At 37.6% G+C, this 20,722-nt stretch overlaps 1 protein-coding gene across 1 annotated transcript in view; it reads left to right on the forward strand.

Moving 5' to 3' along the window:
• Positions 1-18,795, forward strand: part of Cwf19l2 (CWF19 like cell cycle control factor 2) — a 108,203-nt gene extending 89,408 nt beyond the window's left edge. The window contains exons 19-20 of the transcript XR_005972198.1: positions 18,224-18,375; positions 18,645-18,795. The gene's annotated coding sequence lies outside the window, so the exon portion shown is untranslated. The remainder of the gene's footprint in view (positions 1-18,223; positions 18,376-18,644) is intronic.
• Positions 18,796-20,722: the final 1,927 nt, after the last annotated feature.

Consider the following 20,722-nt stretch of genomic DNA (forward strand, 5'->3'; position numbering starts at 1 on the left):
ACTGCTTTCCAAAGTGGTTACACAAGTTTGCATTCCTACCAGCAATGGATGAGGGTACCCCTTTCTCCACATGCTCTCCAGCAAAGGCTATCATTGGTGTTTTTTATTTTAGCCATTCTGACAGGTATAAGATGGTATCTTAAAGTTGTCTTGATTTGCAGTTCCCTGATCGCTAAGGAGCATGATCTTAAGTGTCTTTTGGCCATTTGAACTTCTTCTGTTGAGAATTCTTTGTTCAGCTCAGTGCCCCATTTTTTAAAGCCTTTTATGGTCTAGTTTCTTGAGTTCTTTATATATTTTGGAGATCAGACCGTTGTCAGTTGCGGGGTTGGTGAAGATCTTCTCCCAGTCAGTGGGTTGCCTTTTTGTCTTAGTGACAGTGTCCTTTGCTTTACAGAAGCTCCTCAGTCTCAGGAGGTCCCATTTATTCAATGAGGCCCTTAATGTTTGTGCTGCTGGGGTTATATGTAGGAAGTAGTCTCCTGTGCCCATGTGTTGTAGAGTACTTCCCACTTTCTCTTCTATCAGGTTCAGTGTGTTCGGACTGATATTGAGGTCTTTAATCCATTTGGACTTGAGTTTTGTGCATGGTGATAGATATGGATCTATTTTCATTCTTCTACAGATTGACATCCAGTTTTGCCAGCACAATTTGTTGAAGATGCTCTCTTTTTTCCATTGTATACTTTTAGCTCCTTTAGAGAAAATCAGGTGTTCATAGGTTTGTGGGTTAAAGTCCGGGTCTTCTATTCGATTCCATTGGTCGACTTCTCTGTTTTTATGCCAATACCAAGCTGTTTTCAATACTGTAGCTCTGTAGTAGAGTTTGAAGTCAGGGATGGTAATGCCTCCAGACGATCCATTGTTGTGTAAGATTGTTTTGGCTATCCTGGGTTTTTTGTTTTTCCATATAAAGTTGATTATTGTCTTCTCCAGATCTGTGAAGAATTTTGATGGGATTTTGATGGGGATTGCATTGAATCTATAGATTGTTTTTGGTAGAATTGCCATTTTTATTATGTTGATCCTCCCAGTCCAATAGCGGACCATTTTCTCTACATGATACCTTCAGAATAGTTGGATTTCTTTTCTTTCTTAAAACTCTCCCGGAGAAACTATTACACAGAAAATCTTTAAGAAGTGGTATGTGCCAGTTCCCAAGGCAGAACCCAGATATAGATACAACTTGATATTTGTGTATTATGTTTGTCAAACTTGACTTAGAGCCTACCTACATTTAAGAAAAGGAGTAGGGCCCAGCATGGTATTGAAAGTCTTTAATCCCAACACTCAGGAGGCAGGCAGGCAGATCTCTGTGAGTTCAAGGCCAGCCTAGTCTATGTAGTGACAGGCAGTACTACAGAGAGACATAGTCTCAAAAAACCAAAAAACAAGCAAAACAATAAAAAGGGTGGTGAGTGTCACAATCTTGCCTTTGATGGAAGAAATGTGAAATGTGTGGCCATTTTTATTTCACTTCCTCTTTATCTACAAATTTACTTTTCTTTCCTGTAAAACAGGTATGTTCAAATACTCATAAGGATACCTCATTGCAGTGGGGTTTTAGGTTTTGAATTATGCTTTAGGATCTCACCTAAAGCAAGATGGAGATAAAAAGCTATTGAGGTGTTTATCTGAATACCTGTATACTTAATTACCTGCACTCTTCCCACGCACATATGCTTTTAAATCTACAGCACTGACAGAAGAATATATTAATTTACAAGACAGCCATCAAACAGGAAGGAAGGCAATCGGGAGAAATGTTGTCAGTCCATATTCTCTAGAGAGTTTGAAATTAAATTGGGCATGTTGTTTTTCTATGTTAGAGCCTCAGTCTGTTCTTGAGAAGACTTTAGTTTTCTCCTCTGTTTTTGGTGCTCTTCATATACCTAAGTTGACTTTTTTGTATAAGAATTTGTTCAAGAATTATACGTGGAGACAAAATAGGATGACTATGTTGCCTTCCTGCCTAAAATCACCAACAAACAACATAAACCATGATTTCCCGGTAAGGACAATCAGAATCATGAAACAGAGTTTGGTGATCACTGAGAGATAGGAAGTAAGTGGGAAGGCTTCTCTAGGTTGTGTCCTATCACTTTGAGTATGTCCATAAAGTAGGGGATCTAGGATGAGCCTGCTGTGTTTTTCATTTTGTATATGAGGAGGCTTTCTTTGGCTAAAGTTTTACCTACTTGAGAGTTAGCCGTATTTTATGTTTTATTTGCTAGAATGTAAAAATATGTGCTTGACTGGGGTTGGGGAGACAGAATGTTAGCTCACAGTGTGAAATAATAGCTGTGGTAGTTTAGAATTACTGCTTCAAGTCTGAATTTTGAGATCTAGTTTTGAGAAACATAGCTTAGAAGAGGTAAAGGTATCAAACTGTTTCCAAGAAACTTAATTGCAGTGTAGAACAAAGCTTAAAAGTAAAAGAAAAACAATTCCATTAGTCAGAACATGTTGAGATGCCCAGAGTCCAAAACAAAACAAAACAAAAAACAAACAAACAAACAAAAAAAAAAACCGTGCAAAGCACCAAAATGCCAACTGCTTGGATAAATGTGGTTTTTCCCTTATAAGATTATATGATCAAAAATAATGAGAAATTTATCTAAAAGTAAAATCACAAATAGTAGTGAAGATGTGTGAAGGAAAGTTAAAGAAGTTAAAGAAGTTGTAAGATTGTTGCTCTTTTATAGAAGTGTTAATAATAACTTGAATATAGACTTTGGTAAGTTAAAAGTTCATAAATACAATTTCTACAGAAGACCTTAAGATTAAAAGAAAAATATAGTTGAAAGAGCCAATAAAAAAAGATAAGATAAATATATCAGAAAGAAGAATATAAAGCATGGTGTAAGTAGGACAAATAAAAAACATAGATTTAAACCTTCACATACCAATAATAAATTTCTCTTTTTGTGTAGCAAATTTTCATGAGGCTAGATGCTTAACAGCAACATGTTTTACATGCTTTCATAGCATCTGTGCCAGGATATCAGGCAAGGTGTCAACTTAGTCAAGGTTGTGACATTGCTAGACAGGACAGAGTTCTTTCTCTGGAGACTGCCCTCGGTAAAGATCTACTTCTTCATGTATGTGGTTGTTTTCTACATTTGTATTCTTTCAAACAGTAGGATAGCTTCATGTGTTTTCTGTGCTGTTGACTATTTATTAACAGTGCTTCACTTTATGTTTCCCAACATGACTGGTTGCTTCTTCACACCCAATTGAGTGTCTTGATGTGGGAGTGTCATATATCAATCTGTTGATTGCATTGGTTAAGCAATAAAGAAACTGCTTGGCCCTGATAGGTTAAAACATAGGTGGGAGGAGTAAACAGAACAGAATGCTGGGAGGAAGAGATAGTGAGCTCAGAGATGCCATGCTCCCCTCTCTGGAGAGATGCGATAGCTCTGCTCTCTGAGGCACACGCGATGAAGCTCCGACCCAGGATGGACGTAGGCTAGAGTCTCCCTGGTAAGCCACCTCGTGGGCTACACAGATTATAAGAAATGGGCTAGTCCAGGTGTGAGAGTTAGCCGAGAAGAGGCTAGATATAATGGGCCAAGCAGTGTTTAAAAGAATACAATTTGTGTGTTGTTATTTCGGGGCATAAGCTGGCAGGCGGCCGGGGTGCTGGGGACGCAGTCCCGCTGCTCCTATTACTACAGTATCTGAGGGATCTGATAAATTACTACTATAGTAAGGTATTAAGGTAATCACATAATGACTTGAACAAAATCATATATACATCCTATCACCACTGCTATGTCTTGTTGATTGGAAGTAAACCACAAATCTTCCCTAAACCCAAAGTATCTGTATACACCATAATCAGCAAGTGTCAATCCCTGTGAGCTAAGAAATAAATCCTGTTCAACATAACTCAGCTGGTATTGATTCAAACTTTGAGAGAAAAAAGTTTCCTGATGATAGTTAATTGCATGTGTACAACAAAGACTAAGATATGAGTACATTGAAACTTGTAAATTACAGGTGACATCTCCCATAAATATAGACACTTTTGGATAATACTGTTTTAAGGTGTGTTACTTTTTTTTATGTTGCATTTAACTCTGTGAAGCTGTGTTCTTTGCCTGTCTAAAACACCTGATGGTCTGGTAAAGTGCTGAACTGCCAGTAGTGAAGCAGGAGAGAGGATTAGATCGGGCTGGCAGGCAGAGTGGATAAATATGAGGAGAAATTTGAGAGAAAGTGATCTGAGCATTGGGAAATGAGAAAGGAAGGAGGTGGACTTCAGGCGCCAGACACCCAGTTACACAGCTACATAGCCAAACACCAAGTAAGAAGGAAAGAAAAAATATACAGGAATAGAGGAAGAGAAAAGCCTTGGGGCCAAAGATAGATGGGATAATTTAAAAAGAGCAAGACACAAGCCAAGTTAAGACTGGGCATTCATAAGTAAGAGTAAGCCTCTGTGTGTGATTTATTTGGGAGCTAGATGGCAGCCCCTACCCCCCCCCCCAAAAGCAAAAAGTAAAAGCAAAAGTATTGCTCTACAAGCACAGTAAAGGTTGGTAAGGTTGGGGACTTTATTAGTGAAAAAAAAATCTATAAAAGTTAGTTGTGAAAACTAGCAGGTTTTCCTTGGTGAGAAGCTTCAGTTAATATCTTAAAGCTATTTTTAAAGCCGTGGTTGGCATTTTTTTTTGACAGTTTTTAAGACCAGTGTAGTTTTAGGTAAGACTGACTTTTCACTGGGACAGTTGTTTGTAATATGAGCTTTTTCTTTCCATTGCTTCTCAGCTCTCTTGTAGATGGGAAAGATAAGAACTCCAATTCTACATATGCAAAGACAATAAAAATTCCAGGTGTTTTTATTCTGTTCATTAAAAATAATGACTACAGGGCTGGAGAGATGGCTCAGTGGTTAAGAGCATTGCCTGCTCTTCCAAAGGTCCTGAGTTCAATTCCCAGCAACCACATGGTGGCTCACAACCATCTGTAATGAGGTCTGGTGCCCTCTTCTGGCCTGCAGGCATAAGCGTAGACAGGATATTGTATACATAATAAATAAATAAAAATAAATAAATATTAAAAAAAATAATGACTACAAATCAAATATATACTTTGAGCATATTAGGATTTGTGTGTTAGATGAGTACTGAAGACTTTATCCTATAACCTGAGAAATTATAACAATCTTTCCCTCCCAATTTCTTTATATGGTGGGTGTCTTGGTTAAGGTTTCAATTCCCTTAAGGAAACACTGGCCATAAAGCAAGTTGGAGAGGAAAGGGTTTATATTTGGCTTACACTTTAGCTTTGCTGTTCATCACCAAAGAAAGTCAGGACAGGAATGATAGTTGTGGTTTTTTGTTTTATGATTTTTTTTTGGGGGGGGGGTTTACTTTTTTGAGAACCTGCCACCCAGGTCCCAAATAAATTCACATGGAGTCTTATTCTTTCTTATGAATGCCCAGCCTTAGCTTGATTTATTTCTAGCCAGATTTTTAAAAAAATTAGCCCATCTACTTTTTGCTCCTTGGCATTTTATCTTTATCCTATATACATTTCTTTACCTACAATCTGTCTTGCCTGCTAGGGCAGTGGTGACTCAGAACTTGAGGGAGTGGCCAATCAATGTTAGGTTTAACTTGATGGGGTTTGGTTTAACAAGAGGGAGCCCATGTCCTACACTGCCCAGATGACCAGGAACTGGAGTTTGGAAAGCTGTGGAACCTAGTGTAGAACCAATTATAACTGGCATTATTACTAATTATATTCTACTATATTCATGGATCAGTGCCTTGTCCAGTTGTCATCAGAGAGGCTTCCTCCAACAGCAGAGAGGAGTGGGTACAGAGATCCACAGTCAGACATTATGTAGAGAGTTTAAATTGGTCTCCATTAGGCCCCTCCCCTGGGAAACACCACCAAAGAGAGGCAGGAAAAATGGTAGGAGTCAGAGGGGAAGGAAGACACTGGGAATCCATGGAATCAACTAAGTAGGGCTCTCGTGGGCTGAGAGAGACTGCACTGGGCAGTTGAGGGTCTGCATGCATCTATATCAGCTTCTCTGTGTATGTGTTATAACTGTTACCGTGGTGCTTTTGTGGCTAACAGTGGGAACCGGTATGTTCATAATTAACAAGGTCCATGATATTCCAGAATAAAGGATAACAAGTCGGGGGAAAAACTCACAGTACGAGTAGAGAACTTCAGTACTCTGTTGGTGCTGGAAGCTGTGAACAGAACTCTGACCACCACCCAAGAGAGCAAGCACTCTTGTTTTCACTTATCAGTCCACACCCTAGTACCTTAGACCATGCCCTAATGGGCAAGTAACCAAAATGTTAAATTGGCTGATTGAATTTCTACAACACCTTTCTCTTTTGTCTAAATAAGGGTTCTAAGCCTAATGCAAAACTGTACACAATAAGAATAAATAGCAAGTATTGTCCAGGAAAAAGAAAAGGCAAAGGCATACACAAAAATAGAACTACAACCAACATGAACAACATTTAGCAAGAAACACATGCTAAATGTCCAAACTATGGTAGTTTGTAAATAACAGATACTCTTTCAATAGTCGTCCTATCTTGAGGAATCTCTTATGCTAAAAATATTTTAACTAAGTTATGAGAGGAAAGTAGTTATGACTATCTAGTCTACAACCCCATCAAAGACCTGAGAAGGAAAAGTAATATTAATATAATAATAATAAACAGGAAGTGCAAGCAATTGACTCCCAAAAGGTGCAAAAAATGAGAGGCAGCTGACTACCTGGGCAGTCACCCAAAGTCTCATTTGTAATGTTGGAACAACCAACATTGGCTAAGTCCTAAAGTATCTGACAGACCATTTTCTGAGACAAGAAAATTCAAACAATTGTCCTACACTGCCCTGTCTTTGCAAAGTTCAGCAGTCCTTTTTGCTTGTATCCTGCTTGTCCTGTTTTGACAATGTGCATATTGTCAGTAGTTGAGGCAAGGGCAATTCTCTACCCAAAGACCAGTTTTGCCAAGAAAAAAAGCTCCAAGTGGAGTGTCTTCGGTCCCCAACATTCCCTTAAGAAAAGACTGCTGCTGCCAGGAGCAATCGTGTCTCATATCAACTGAATCTTGAGTTATTTAAATGCCGTATTCTACAATTCGTTGAAGTGTTTGAAGATTACCTATCAATGCAGAGTATAATCTGTTCATCTGGAGAACCCGACTAATAACCTAACTATAAGTATGACAAACACAGGTGAACATTGACATGTATTTTTTTTTAATTTATTAGATTTTTTTAAATTTATTAAATACCCAAGAGATACCCTATTGATGGAGGAAGGTCATTGGCTAATAAAGGAACTGCCTTGGCCCATTTTATTGGTTAGAAGATAGGTGGGAGGAGAAAACAGAACAGAACGCTGGGAGGAAGAGGAAGTGAGGTCAGACTCGACAGCTCTCCTCCCGGGAGCAGACGCCTCGGAGAGATGTCATGCCCCGCTCCCGGGATGAAGCTCCGACCCAGGATGGACTAGGCTAGAATCTTCCTGGTAAGACTGGTGCTCACAGATTATTAGAGATGGGTTGATCGGGATGTGAGAATTAGCCTGTAAGGGCTAGAGCTAAAGGACCAAGCAGTGTTTAAATGAATACAGTTTGTGTGTTGTTATTTCGGGGCATAAGCTAGCTGAGCAGGCAGCCGGGGTGCTGGGGACGCAGTTCCGCCGCCTCTTATTACTACACCCTATCATACAACAAAAGTATATGCTCAACTATGTTCATAGCAGCATTGTTTGTAATAGCCAGAACCTGGAAACAACCTAGATGCCCTTCAATGGAAGAATGGAAGAAGAAAGCATGGAATATATACATATTAGAGTACTACTCAGCAGTAAAAAACAACGACTTCTTGAACTTTGCATGCAAATGGTCGGAAATAGAAAACACAATCTTGAGTGAGGTAAGCCAGACCCAAAAAGAGGAACATGGGATGTACTCACTCATATTTGGTTTCTAGCCATAAAAAAAGGACATTGAGCCTATAATTCGTGATCTTAGAGAAGTTAAATAAGAAGGTGAACCCAAAGAAAGACATATAGTCATCCTCCTGGAGATTACCTTTCACCGGGCAATGAAAGGAGACAAAAACAGAGACCCAAATTGGAACACTGAACTGAAATCCCAAGGTCCAAATCAGTAGCAGAAGTAGAGAGATCATGAGCAAGGAACTCAGGACCGCAAGGGGTGCACCCACATACTGAGACATTGGGGCTGATCTATCGGGAACTCAACAAGGCCAGCTGGACTGGGTCTGAAAAATCATGAGATAAAACTGAACTCGCTGAACATAGCGGACAATGAGGACTGCTGAGAGTTTAAGAACAAGGACACTGGGTTTTGATCCTACTGCACGTACTGGCTTTGTAGGAGCCTAGGCAGTTTGGATGCTCACCTTACTAGACCTGGAAGGAGGTGGGAGGTCCTTGGACTTCCCACAAGGCAGGGAACCCTGACTACTCTTCGGGCTGATGAGGGAGGGGGACTTGATTGGGGGAGGAGGAGGGATATGGGAAGTGGTGGAAGGGAGGAGGCAGAAATCTTAAATAAATAAATTAATTAAAAAAAACTAACAAAATCAAAAAAAGAAAAAAGAAAAAAAATACCAATCCAGATTCACACTCCCTCCAATCCCCCCAATCCATCCACATACCCTTCCACCCCACCACCATCTAATCCTCAGAGAGGGTAAGGCACATTGCCTTGTGGAAGGTCCAAGGCCCTCCCTACTATATCTAGCATGGGCAAGGTATACATACAAAAAGAATATGATCCCAAAAGGCCAGTACATGCAGTTGGGATAAATCCTGGTGCCACTGCCAGTGCCCCCTCAGTCTACCCCAGCCATGCAAATGTCAACCACATTCAGAGGGACTAGTAGGTCCTATGCTCGTTTCTTCCCAGTCCAGCTGGAGTTGGTGAGTTTCCATTAGCTCAGGTTGACTATTTCAGTGGTCGAACCTATCATGGTCTTGACCTCCTTGCTCATATTCTCATTCCTTTCACTCTTCAACTGGACTTTGGGAGCTTAGTCCAGTGCTCCAATGTGGATCTCTGCTTCTGCCTCTATCAGTTGCTGGGTGAAGACTCTATGGAGATATTTAAAATAATCATCAGGCTGACAACAGGGCAACTCAAGATTGGACCCCCTCTACTCTATTGCCCAGGGTCCTAGGTGGGGTCACCCTTTGGGATTACTGGGAATTTTTCTAGAGCCTGGTTTCTGCTAATCCTATAATGGCTCCTTCAATCAAGATACCTCTCTCCTTGTTCTCATCTCTGTCCTTCCTCCATCTTGACCATCTCATTCTTTAAAGTTCTTCTACCCTCTTCCTCTATCCTCCCCTCTCCCCACAGCCCCATGCTCCCAACCCTGCCAATCAATCCTGTACATTTCCAGTTTCCAGGTAGGTCTATATATGCCTCTTCTTGGGTTCACTTTATTACTTAGCTTCTCTAGGATCATAAACTATAGACTCAATGTCCTTTGTTTATAGCTAGTATCCACTTAGGAGTGAATACATACCATATTTTCTTTTTGGATCTGGGTTACCTCAGTTGGGATAGTGTTTTCTAATTCTATTCACCATTTCCATGCAACACTCAAGATGCCATTGTTTTTACCACTGAATAGTACTCTAATGTGTAAATGTGCCACATTTTCTTTATCCATCCTCCGGTTGAGGGGAATCTAGGATGTTTCCAGATTCTGGCTATTACAAATAATGCTTCTGTAAACATAGTTGAACAAATGCTTTTGAAGTGTGATTGAGCATCTTTTGGGTATATTCCCAAGAGTGGTATTGCTGGATCCTTGTTAAAATATGAGCGGCCGGGCTGCGTCCCCGCCACCCAGCCACCCACATGGCTAGCTCTAGCTTATGCCCGAAATAATTACACGGAAACTGTATTCTTTTACACTGCTTGGCCCATTTCTATCTAGCCTCTTCTCTGCGAACTCTCGTACCTGGACTAGCCCATTTCTTATAATCTGTGTAGCCCACGAGCTAGCTTACCAGGAATGATCTTAACCTGCATCTGCCTGGCGTGGGAGAATAATGGCGACTCTCTGACACAGCTTCTTTCTCCCAGCATTCTGTTCTGTTCACTCCTCCCACCTATGTTTTAACCTATGAGAGCCAAGCAGTTTCTTTATTGCTTAACCAATGAAATCAACAGATTGATATATGACACTCCCACATCAGATCCCGAGGTAGAATGATTCTCAATTTCCTGAGAAACTACCATACTGATTTCCAAAATGGTTGTACAAGTTTGCATTCCCATCAGCAATGGATGAGTGTTCCCCTTACTCCAGTCCTGTCCAGCATAGTGTTTTTGATCTTAGCCATTCTGACAGGTGTAAGATAGTATCTCAGAGTTGTTTTGATTTGCATTACCCTGAATAGCTAAAGATGTTGAACATTTCCTTGAGTATCTTTTGGCCATTCAAGATTCTTCTGTTGAGAATTCTCTGTTCAGTTCATTACCCCCATTTTTTAATTGGGTTATTTAGAATTTTAATGTCTATTTTCTTGAGTTCTTTATATATTTTTAAGATCAGTCCTTTGTCTTATGTGGTGTTGGTGAAGATCTTTTCCCATTCAGTAGGCTGCCATTTTGTCTTATTGTCTGTGTCCTATGCTTTACAGAAGCTTCTCAGTTTCAGAAGGTCCCATTTATTTATCATTGTTCTCAGTGTCTGTGCTACTGGGGTTATATTTAGGAAGTGGTCTCCGGTGCTCATGCATTGAAGACTATTTCCCACTTTCTTTTCTATCAGGTTCAGTGTGGTTGGATTCATATTGAGGTCCTTAATCCATTTGGATGTGAGTTTGATGCATGGCAAAAGAAATTAATCTAATTTCATTCTTCTACATGTTGACATTCAGTTATGCCAGCCCCATTTGCTTAAGATTTTTTCTGTTGTATAATTTTAGCTTCTTTGTCAAAATTCAGGTGTTCATAGGTGTATGGATTTATTTCTGGGTTTTTGATTTTGATTCAATTGGTCAACCTCTCTGTTTTTATGCCAATACCAAGCTGTTGTTATTACTGTAATAGAGTTTGGTGTCTGGGATGGTGATGCCTCCAGAAGTTCCTTTATTGTACAGGGTTGTTTTGGATATCCTGGGTTTTTTGTTGTTCCATATGAAGTTTATAATTGTTCTTTCAAAGTCTGTGAATAATTGTGTTGAGGTTTTGATGGGGTTTGCATTGAATTTATGGATTGCTTTTGGTAGGATTTCCATTTTTACTATGTTGATCCTACCTATCCAAGAACATGGGAGATCTTTCCACTTTCTGGTATCTTCTTTAATTTCTTTTTTTTTTTCAAAGACTTAAAATTCTTGTCAAATAGGTCTTTTTCTTTTCAGTTATTTTAGATATTTTATATTATGTGTGGCTATTGTGAAAGGTGATGCTTCTCTGATTTCCCTCTCAGCTTCCTTATCATTTGTGTATAGGAGGGCTACTGGTTTTTTTGAGTTAATCTTTTATCCTGCCACATCACTAAAGGTATTTATCAGCTCTAGGAGTTTTCTAGTAGAGTTTTTGGGGTCACTTATACACTATCATATCATCTGCAAATAATGAAAGTTTGACTTCTTCCCTTCCAATTTGAACCCCCTTGACTTTCTTTCATTGTCATGTTACTATTGCTAAAACTTCAAGGGAGAACAACCTTGTCTTGTTCCTGATTTTTGGTAGAATTACTTTGAGTTTCTCTCCATTTAATTTGATGTTGGCTGGTGGATTGCTGTTTATTGCTTTTATTAAAATTAGATATGTTCCTTGTATCCCTGATCTCTTCAAGACCTTTATCACAAAGCAGTGTTGGATTTTGTCAAATGCTGCTTCAGCATCTAATGAAATGATCATTTTTTTCTTTCAGTTTATTTATATGATGGATTACATTGATATATTTTCATATGTTGAACCAGTCTTGAATCTCTGGGATTGAAGCTTACTTGATCATGGTGGATGATTTTTTTTTAAGTGTTCTTGGATTTGATTTGCCAGTATTTTATTAAGAATTTTTGTATCCATGTTCGTGAGTGAGATTTGTCTGTAATTCTCTTTCTTGGTTGAGTGTTTTGGTATCAGGGCAACTGTAGCCTCATAAAAAGAGTTTGCAAATGTCCCTTCTGTTTCTATTATGTGGAACACTTTGAGGAGTATAGGTATTAGCTCTTCTTGGAAGTTCTTGTAGAATACTGCACTAAAACCATCTCACCCTGGACTTTTTTTGGTCTGCAGATTTTTGATGACAGCTACTATTTCTTTACAGTTTATTTAAATTGCTCACCTGGTCTTGATTTAATTTTAGTTTATGGTATCTATCTAAAAAAATGTTCATTTGTTTTATATTTTCCACTTTTGTGGAGTACAGGTTTTTGTAGTATGACCTAATGATTCTCTGAATTTCTTCAGTGTTAGTTGTTATGCCCTATTTTCATTTATGATTTTGTTAATTTGGATGTTGTCTCTCTGCCTTTTGATTAGTTTGGATAAGTGTTTATCTATCTTGTTGATTTTCTCAACAAACCAGCTATTTGCTTCATTGATTCTTTATATTATTTTCCTTGTTTCTATTTTGCTGATTTCATCCCTCAATTTGATTATTTCTTGTCTTCTACTCCTCCTGGTAAGTTTGCTTCTTTTTGTTCTAGAGCTTTGCACACTGTTAATTAACTAATGTGAGCTTTCTCCATTTTCTGTATGTTGGTACGTAGTCCTATGAACTTTCCTCTTAACACTGCTTTCATGGCACTTCATAGGTTTGGACATGTTGTGCCTTCATTTTCTTTGAATTAAAAAAAGTCTTCAATGTCTTTCTTTCTTTCTTTCTTTCTTTCTTTCTTTCTTTCTTTCTTCCTTGACTCTGGGGTGATCCAATAGTTCACTGTTCAATTTCCATGTGTTTGTAGGCTTTCTGAGAATAGTATTGTTGTTAAGGTCTAAAGCATATTTCTTATGCTTAGTTTTGGTTTGATATCTATTTGGTTAGATATTAAAAGTGCTGTACCTACTTGATGCTCATGTCCTTTTGCTTACAATATCTTTTTCCAATCCTTTATCCTGAGGTTTGTCCTTGATGCAGACATTTGTTTTTTGGATTCAACAGAAGGATGGTTTCTGTTCTTACATCCTGTCAGTCTATGCATTTTTTTTTTTTTTGGAGACTTGAGACCATTGATATTGGTAGATTTTAATGACTAATTGTTGATTATTGTTATTTTGATGTTAATGGTGGAGGCATCAGTGTATATGTGTATGTATTTCCCTTTCTATTTTAATGTTGTGATATATATTTTATGTGTTTTCATGGTTGTATTTAACCTCCTTAGGTTGTAGTTTTACTTCTAGAACTTTACATAGTGCTGGATTTGTAGATGAAGTTTTCTTAAATTTGTCTTTATCGTAGTATAAATTATTCTCTCCATCTATAGTAATTGAAAGATTTGCAAAATATAGTAATCTGTGCTGGCATCTTTCATCTCTATGAGTCTGCAGCACATCTGTCTAGACCCTTCTGGCTTTTATAGTCTCCATTGAGAATTTGGGTATAATTTTAATAGGTCTGACTTTATATGTTATGTGGGCACTTTTAATTGTTTTTATTGAGCTATATATTTTTCTCTGCTCCCTGCCATTATCTTCTTCCCCCACTACCCTCTTCCAGGACCCCCACATTCCTAGGTTACTCAGGACATTTTGTCTTTTTCTTCTTCCTATATAGATCTATGTATGTCTCTTTTAGGGTTCTCTTTGTTGTCTAGGCTCTCTGAGATTGTGGACTGTAGGCTGGTTTTTCTTTGCTTTATGTCTAAAAGATACTTTTTCAATATGAGTACGTATTATATTTATCATTCTTGATCTGGCTTACCTCTCTCAATATGGTTTTTCTAGATCTATCTATTTGTCTGCAAATTTCAAGATATTGTTTTATTTTTTCTCTGCTGTGTAGTATTCTGTTGTGTGAATGTACCAAATTTTCTTTATCCATTCTTTGGCTGAGGGGCATCTAGGTTGTTTTCAGGTTCTGAGTATTATGATAATGCTGCTATGAACATGGTTGAGCACATGTCCTTGTGATATGATTGAACATCCTCTGAGTATATACCCAAAATAGGTATTGCTGGGTATTGAGATAGATTGTTTCCTAATTTTCTGAGAAATTGCCATACTGATTTCCAAAGTGGCTCTACAAGTTTTCACTCCCACCAGCAACGAAGGAACATTCCATTTACCCTACATCCTCTCTAGCATAAGCTGTCATGAGGTTTTTTGATCTTGGTCATTCTGACAAGTGTAAGATTGAATCTCCGAGTTGTTTTGATTTGCATTTCTCTGATGGCTAAAGATGTTGAGCATTTCCTTAAGTATCTTTCAGCCATTTTAGATTCATCTGTTGAGAGTCCTCTGTTTAGGAATGTACCCCATTTTTTGGCCATTTTTTCTCACAGCTTTTAATATTCTTTCCTTGTTTTATTTGTTTAGTGTTTTGATTTTCATCTGCTGAGGTGTTTCTTTTCTGTTCCAATTTATTTGGTGCCTTATATGGTTCTTGTCCCTTTATAACCATCTCTGTCTTTAGCTTAGAAACTTTTTTCTATGATTTTATTGAAAATATTTTCTTTACAATTTATCTGGAATTTTACTTCTTCCTACATTCCTATTATTCTTTTATTTGATCTTTTCATAATGTCCCAGATTCCTAGAAATCTTTTTAATTTTAACATTTTCTTTGACTGATGCATTCATTTTTTTGTAGTTTATCTTCAACACCTTAAATGCTCTCTTCTATCTCTTATAGCATCTTGGTGAAGCTTATCATTGTAGAATTCCTATCTAAATTCCCAAATCTTTCATTTTCAGAATTCCCTCAATTTGAGATTTTTAATGATTCTATTTCCATTTTATGGTTTTTATGGGTTTTTATGGATTTCTTTAAGGAATTTACTCATTTCTCTTACAGAATTTGTGATTCCCAGGGAAAGACCATAGAATCAATCCATTTATAAATAAAGTGTTAATTAATTAGCTGCTAGACAGATGAACAATCTGAGACATATCTGAAATTGTCATGAAAGAAGGGTATGGGGCAGTGTTTTTAAAGAGTAAAATCACAAGAGTATTTTCTTTTCTCCTTTTATTGATTTTTATTGAGCTCTACATTTTTCTCTGCTGCCTTCTCTGCCTCTCCCCTCTCCCCCTTCAACCCTCTGGAGTTATATTTAGGAAGTGGTCTTCTATGTCTTGCATTCAATTGTACTTCCTGCTTTCTCTTCTATAAGGTGCAGTGTGGCTGGCTTTATGTTGAGGTCTTCGATCCATTTGGACTTTAGTTTGGGCATGGTGATAGATATGGATCTATTTTCATTCTTCCACATGTTGATATGCCAGCACATTTTTAAAATATGCTTTCTTTTTTCCATTTGATATTTTTTGCTTGTTTGTCAAAAATTAGGTGTTTGAAGGTGTGTGGATTAATATCTGTGTCTTCAGTTCAGTTTCATTGGTCTTCTTGTCTTGTTTTTATGACAATACCAGGCTGTTTTCAGTACTGTAGCTCTGTAGTAGAGTTTGAAGTCAGGGATTGTGATGCCTCCAGAAGTTCTTTTATTGTACAGGATTTTTGGGGCTATCCTGGGTTTTTTACTCTTGCATATGAAGTTGAGTACCATTCTTTCAAAGTCTGTGAGAATTTTGCTGGGAATTTGATGGGCATTGCATTGAATCTGTAGATTGCTTTTGGTAAGATTGCCATTTTTACTATGTTAGTTCTACTTACCAGAGAGCATGGGAGAGCTTTCCACTTTCTGGTGTCTTCTTTAGTTTACAAGAGTATTTTCAATATCTACATAAACAACCAAAAACACCCAGCTAAGTTGATAAGGCACCTCAAAACAGTGTTTGGATGTCTGGATAAGCAAGTTACAGAAGCAAAAAACAAACCAAACCAAAACAAAGAAGTCCCAGTCATAGAATAACAAATAGGTTGTCATGCCTGTATTTTTTGGGTAGAGATTACTGAATCAAGGTTACTGGGAACTTATCCTCAAGAGACTGGAGCCAGGGAAAAAAATCTATCTGATGACAAGATTGATGCTTAGCTTAAAATGGAGTTTCATTAGCTATCATATTGTCTTCTTTAAGGACCTCTATCATCTTCAAACTGTTTTATGTCTGTAATTATGGTTCAGCTCTATTGGAATACTCAAGTTCTGCTGTGGAAGATTACTAGAGGAGATATGTTGTCATGACTACTATTGATTGTGTTTTTATTAGGCATATCAACATCAGAAATTGGGATGATTATGGGTCTAGGTGCTGATATCAATTTTTGACATCTTTGCATGGAGCCTTTTTCCCTTGTTTTTTATTTCTCTCAGGGCTTTAGGAGCATGTTATGGGTACATTTTACCTAGTAGTAAATTTTCTGTGAACCTGATAATTGTGGCTGCTGGGGTTTCCAGGTAAAATATGTTTCAGGATATTAGGAGTTTATACATGGGAACTTGATGTGGGATTTCCCTCTGTATGCTGTAAATATGATTGGTTAATTAATAAAGAAAACTGGCTTGGTCTGATAGGGTTGAGTAGAGCTATGTAGGGAGAACTAAACTGAATGCTGGCAGAAAGAAGGCAGAGTCAGAGAAGCCATTGAGCTGTCACTGGAGACAGAACTTGCCAGTATGCCACAAGCATCATGGTAAAATATAAAATAATGGAAATGGGTTAAATTAATATGTAAGAGCTAGCCAAAAAGAAGCTAGCACTAATAGGCCAAGCAGTGATTTAGTTAATACAGTTGTGTGGTTATTTTGGGCCTGAGCTGCCTGGTGGCAGGAAAACAAACAAGCTGCCTCTTCCAACAGAAACAGTGATAGGCCAAGGGTCTGAAATGGTTCATAGAATGAAGGGCAGCAGAGTGTTCCACCAGAATTTGCTTATTTAGTCTCATGAAAATGGGGTAAGGAATGAAGTGCGGTCACTCCAGAAGATCTGCTACAGAATTGGGATAAGACTTGGGGGTTGAATCTAAGGAAACAAAAGGAGAAGGAAAGAACAATGGTCAATATACTGTGTCCTTCACAGGAGTGGTCTGTGGGTTAGTAGGACATGGCCACTGGAGTTGGGGGATAGGATAAAATGAAGTTAGTAGGGGAAGTCTGTGGAATCCATATGAGATGTGTGTGTGTGTGTGTGTGTGTGTGTGAGTGTGTGTGTGTGTGTGTGTAGGAAACTGCAGCTGGTGTTCTATTGCAAAGCTAGGGGTGATACTGGGGGATTGGATTTGAGGAGAAGAGTGTTGAAAGTCTCCAGTTGCTTTATCTGTTACCTGGCCTGCACAGTTGGTATGCTTTTAGTGAATGCCTACTAATATTGGGGGCTGGTATTATTGGGGAAGGGAGGCTGGAGAAGATCTTTGTGATCCACTGGGGATGGGGTCAAAGAGAAAATGGAAAGTGTAGCAGGTGTTCTGCTACTGAGCTAGAGTTGAGAATGGTAGGATTGGATCTAGAGGAACAGAAGGAGAGGTGAGGATCTGTATTTGGCCTACCTGCTTCCCTGGCAGGAGCAGCCTTTGGGTTAGCAGAGGGCATCTTCTGGGGTAAGGTACTGGATAAAACAACAAGTCTGGGGAGGAGGATTATAAAAGTAAGAACTTAAGCCATTTACTTAACAGATCTTTTGCTGAAAATGGGAAGGCAAAAAGTAAGAACATTTGTCTAATATCCATGACAACTTCAAGATACATATGATTATAGATGGTTTTAAACAGTATAAAGTAACTCTTATTTAGGAAATCTTGTCTATATAATGATAATTGTGGCATAGTTCATCATAACTATCTACTTGCAATTATTTCAGCAATTGAATTAGATTCAAGAACTGAATTTTTGTTTTGACTCTTCAGTTAGTTTTAGAAACTTAGTTGGTAATTTGTTTAAGAATCCTTGAATCCCAGTCTCTTGCACATATACTGAAATAATGCCTTCCAGGTGTGGTGGCACACAATATATATTCTGGCATTTGGAGGTAGAAGCAAGTGGGTTTTGTGAGTTTCTTTACATAGAGAGTTCCAGGACAGTCAGGGCTACGAAGTGATATACTGTGTAAAAATGAAAGAGAGCATTTTGGAGATCATGTGTCACAAATATCCCAGTTTCATTCATGTTTATTTTCAGCTAGCTCATGGGCACAAAATTTTGCACTTCTGCTGTGGGAACAAGAAGAGTCTAGAGAGAAATGGAGAGATAAAGAAGCACCTTGGGACTTGGATGTACCACACTTCTGTTGTGTCCTTGGTCAAGGAACTTTCCTCACTGTGAATGATTAGGTATTTCAGTCTGTTGTCAGTGTTCTGTTGCTCATCTGTTACCCTTTTAGGGGTGTGTGGCTTTATAATGTGGACACAGTAGAGCTGAGGGGGATTTTGTGTCAGATGGACATGTGTTACAGTGTCCCCAACAGGACAAACATCTGACTTTGAATGTTTTTTTTTTTCAGCTACAAGAGCACCATCTCATTACTGTGTAAAATTAATTGTATGCCATCAGCTTGTTGTTCACTAAAATAGTCACAGCCTTGTCTTCATTTACTTTTTAGGAGGCTTTCTCTTTGCCCAGCAAAAGATCATCTTTCAGAAAAATCTGTGTTAGAGAAAAACAAGGTTGAAACCTCTCCATTGGAAATGGTAGTTACCCCAGAGGACTCTATTTTTAAGAAAGAACTCATCGCCATGAAGCATGTTCATGTTGATTTTCAGTCACCAAGGACGTTTTTTTATTCCACATCTCAAAAACCTTACTCTGTTTTGGAACTGCTAACTCTACTCACATGGAAGAAGAGGTATAAAGAGACTGAAGCAGCAAGTACAGGGTCTACAGTGTCTTCATCAGGCCTCTGTGTATATATTATAGTTTCTAGTTTAGTGTTTTTGAAGAATTACAGAGTGTGAATGAGATCTCTGATTGATGATTCTTCTTTTGGGCTTTTTTTCCTTCTGTTGGTTTGTCTCGTCCAACTGCAATGTGATAAAGTTTTTTGTTTTATCTTATATTTTATTATTTTCTCTTGGAAACATGTTATTTTGTAAATAGAGACTGAAAGTAAGTGGAATGTGAGAGGAGGTAGGAGAAACTGAGAGGGGAAACTGTGATATGGGTATATTAAGTGAGAAAATAATTTGTTTTAAATAAAAAGAAAAATATATTTAGTTTTGAAGAATTTTACCAGTCAAACTGCCTAAAGAGTATTAAGTAAATTTTTCTCTACATTTAGTGAATAATAAAAGCTATAAGTAAGAAATTCTGAGCATCTGAGAAGATCATAGTTAAGAAAGAAAAAAACTGTTTTAGGCTTTTGTTCACTTTTTAGAGACATGAAATAAAATCGACTTGTTTTTATTTACATTTTTGTGCCTATATAAAGTATACTGATCTATGGATTTTTGATCAAGGTCATCCAGGAGTCCATCACTATGTTTTCTCTATTATTTATAGAATACAGGAATGTTTTCAGATCTAGGGATAATAATTATGTTACAGAATATAATTACATAGAATAAATGACTCTTTAATAAAATTTGAAGCTATTTAAGATCTATTGTAACTGCCAGCTCTATGTTGAGTCATTTATTCCATACTAAGGAAACATTTAAATTGCTGCTGACATGGGACCAATTATACATATATTCATGGTTTACTTACTGAACCAACTTTGTACTATAAGAAACTAGTGAGAGAAAACAGAGGACCATAAAGAAAAGCAGAGAGATGGAATGAGAGAAACACTTAATTTATTGTTTTGACTATGTGCTATTAAAGGAAAAGAATTAAAACAGCAAAAAGAAATGAGAGAAAAGAAAGCAAGAAGATAAAAGTCACAAAGAGACAGGAAGGTGGTAACTAGAACGTAGAGGAAGGAAATAGAAGTTTCCACATATTTTGGGGAGGGTAAATGTTAGGATTATATTTATTTGCTAAATGGTGATCCACAGTAATACACACTGACAGACACAAATGAAAGCCCATGCAAATGCACATATCAATGATGCACAAAACATATTTTAGTTGATGTATTCATTTAGTTATATGTAGGTACTTATGTAACAGTGTTAACAGGGAATAAATGCAGAGATGAGGAATTTTCTTCATCCTATAAAAAGAGAGTATTGTCTTGTAAATTATGTTTACATTGTATTTATATTGTAGTTTACATTAAATAGAAACCACCTAGAATTGTATTGCAGTTTGTAGACCAACATGCATAAAGTCCTTGATTTGATTTCTAGCCCTGTATAAATTTTATTAGTCCCACAGATTGTAAGCCCCACAGGAGTTAGAGTCAAGAGGATCAGAAGTTCAAGATTATACTTAGTTACATTAGGAGTTTGAAGCCAGTCTGGTCTACATGAGACTTGTCTACAAAATAATAATAATAATGGTAATTGGAAATGAAACAAAATATTCATAATAATATATAACAGCATATCATTTAATTTGACATGAAAATATTATCCAACTTCCAAAGGAATTGTATATTGTATTTCTGAACCCCGTTTTTTAAAAAATTAAGTAACAAGGCATCCTTTTTCCCTCTAAATTCTTTCCACTTATTTTAAAGGGATATTCCTCCATTTAAAGGTTACTCACAGTATTTGAAAGAAGTTCTTGTATATTAAT

This window comes from Microtus oregoni, unplaced genomic scaffold (genome assembly GCF_018167655.1).
Source record: "Microtus oregoni isolate MIOR12 unplaced genomic scaffold, Mior012 000034F_ref0000314, whole genome shotgun sequence".
Classification (NCBI taxonomy): domain Eukaryota; kingdom Metazoa; phylum Chordata; class Mammalia; order Rodentia; family Cricetidae; genus Microtus; species Microtus oregoni.